This window comes from Pteropus alecto, unplaced genomic scaffold, assembly GCF_000325575.1.
Source record: "Pteropus alecto unplaced genomic scaffold, ASM32557v1 scaffold17, whole genome shotgun sequence".
NCBI classification, from domain to species: Eukaryota; Metazoa; Chordata; class Mammalia; order Chiroptera; family Pteropodidae; genus Pteropus; species Pteropus alecto.
In genome coordinates this window covers 2002682-2005574 of record NW_006440645.1, presented here as the reverse complement: position 1 = coordinate 2005574, position 2893 = coordinate 2002682, and positions in this window count along the sequence as shown.

The following is a 2893-nucleotide window of genomic DNA, read 5'->3' as shown; positions in this document are numbered from 1 at the left end:
CCTTTTACCTGTCATTACCTGTCATTGTACTCGCAGATTTTATTCTTTCTTTTCATGAAAACGAGCATAAAAGCATAGCAAGTAGGCTACGTGAAGATGGTGAAACACCTTCCTCCTTGACAGCTTTCTGGTGATTGATTTTCCTCCATAATGCAGCTCTTGGTGGGTCTCTGGTCATTTGACAGTGATTGAAGAGGCCGGTACCTAGTCATCTCTGAGGACGTGGTCCCTTGGTTTCTGGGCAGGTGGGCGATGTAAAGCCTTGTGAATGTGGACAAAATTCTTTTTCAATCTAAAAGACCAGAATTTTGATAAAATATATAGCAAACAATATTAGTCCAAAGGTAGCAGAAAACATGACATTCTGAAGGGGTGTGACCTTCACCGTTTCGTGACGGGGTCCTGGCTGAATTGCCGTAGCTGCCCATGTGCTCCGGCCAGACGCACCCCAGCTCACGCCCAGGGCTCCCCAAGCAGCAAGCAGCACACAGCCTCTGAGCATCTCCCAACGTACTGCAAAGCCAAGGAGATTTGCGATCAGACCCGCGGGCACCTTCAAGGCTTTGATGCAGCTTCTCTTTCCCCTTTGATGCTCATTTTGTCCAGGTAGCCTGCCCTTTGGTAGTTTGGTGTAGAAATGTTGTCCTGTGGAGCGGAATGTACCGCGTCTTGCAAATTTTCCAGTGCTATCACGCCGTTTCTCTAAAACTTAGTTCGGTTACCTGTAATAGTATTCCTGTGAAGTGATGATTAAGGGTACAAAGTATTTTTTAATTGATAAACTATATTGAAATTCTTATCATTGGGCATTTCCTTCTAACATTTTGCTATTTTATAGTGACTGTCAATGTACTTTGACAATCGTGTATTTCTAGTTCTTTTAACATGGCGGAATACTGTAAATAATCTCGTCAAGTCAAAATTAAGGTTATTAATGTGTATTAAAAAATAATTTCTGTGTATATAGCAATTTACGTATAAGTAGAATATAAGTTTGTGCCTACAGGGATAAAATTTTTATTACTATTATCTTAATTTTCATAAATCTTATAGGACAAAAGCATTGATATACCGACCTATAGCTTTTAATTTAATAATAAAGCTAAATGTTTATTGGTCAGTTGTAATTTTTATTTTTGTAAATTCCTTTTACATGGACCGTGTCCATTTCTCCATTGGGATATTCTTCTGTTTATCGATTGTAAGACTACTTAAGTATTAACTATATTAAGTTTTTAGATATAAGTTACATAATTTATTTTACTTTCTCATCCACCATTCAAGTTAGTGCATTATCATTTCGACACACGCTTTTAAAAGCTCCTGTCATGGTGTATATTGATTTTTCTTTTATGGTAAATATTTGCTTCGTTTCGTAGTTTTAATACTCTCTGTCACCCCTCACCCTCCTCAGGTTTGGCCAAATGGAGTTTGCTCTTTTATTTGGAAAAAAAAGTCATTGCAGTTAGATTGAAATATTTTTGAACCTCATTTTCTCTAAATAATAAGAATGAAAGACTTCATAAATCATGATGTAACATGGGATAATCTGCCTAGTTTATTTTTCTCAATTCCCTCCCACTTACCAATGTAGTACATCTCCTCTGGAAGTTGTATTTATATTATTTTGCTTCAATTGTTTTTCATATCATTTTAATTAAGTTTACCAGCGGGTCAACGCACTGAGTTACGCAGCTGTCCTTTACAGACGTTCTTATTCACTGAAAACCCTTGGCATGGCGCTTCTCCTGCTCATGGGCTTTTAATTTCGGTTTGTGTCTGGGTTCGCTGGAATACATGTCATCGAAATTTTTTATTCGTAGTATTTTCACGTCTAAGAACATCTTCACTCTTCGGGATACCACTTTTTGCACAATGGAGATTAATGACTGCGGGGACCTGGATCTTGGGATACGTTCGTTCGTGTGCACGTTTTTGCCATAAATCTGATTCCAAGGTCTTTACTAGGCAGTGACATGTTAGAATTTATTTTGTAGTTTTATTAGGGAATAAAAAATATTTTTGAAACCTGATATTTAACCACTTTTAAACCGTGATTATTAACTGAGCAGGGAGGTAGTACCCTAACACGACAGCACATCTAGGTGAGGGAGGGGCTTTTCACTGGAAGTATCTCGTTGAAGTATGTGGTTTGTTTGTTTGTTTGTTTTTTGTTTGTTTGTTTTTTAGTAATCATGTAAGAACCACCGTCCTCAGCTTTCTCTTTTCTTTCTGTTCTATCCTCATAATCACCAATGGCTTCACCATCTATTCGTTCCTGGTGATTTTTAAATCCCCTTCTTCCCAACCTCTCTTTGGAGTCTTAGCCCTGCACCCTCCCCCTCCCCCAATTTCCCCTGGACGTTTTCTTCTCTTAATTCATCCCCTCACTCTGTACCTGCCGTGTACAGGCCGAGTGTGTGGTCTTTCTCCTGCTGGCTGGCTTCGCCTTCTGACGACCCTGCGTGTCGTGCCTGCAACGAACCCCCTCAAGTTGAGGACCAGATCTGATTGGGATGTTTTTTCTGCCCAGCCCAGGCTGCTGTTCTTCCCACTGATGGATTTTCATTCTTGCCCAGGTTACGTGTGAAAACTCACATGAGCATACAGTTTATGAGGAGACCGAGTTTGTCAATCCAACCTATTATCTACTGCTAAAACACTGTTTCTTCTTCTGTAATATCTGTCACTACAATTCTTCATATTTATTTCCCTGGTATCCTCAAGCTCAAGGGAAGGGTCAGTGTCACGTGACTTGCCATCGGGCACATAACGTGGCGCCTTGCAAATCACAGGTGCTTAATACATGTTTGGTGATTAATAAAGCAGCCTGAAAATGCTGTTTAGCAACATTTCAAACTTTCTCAATGTTTCTTGAAACATTTTATCTCCC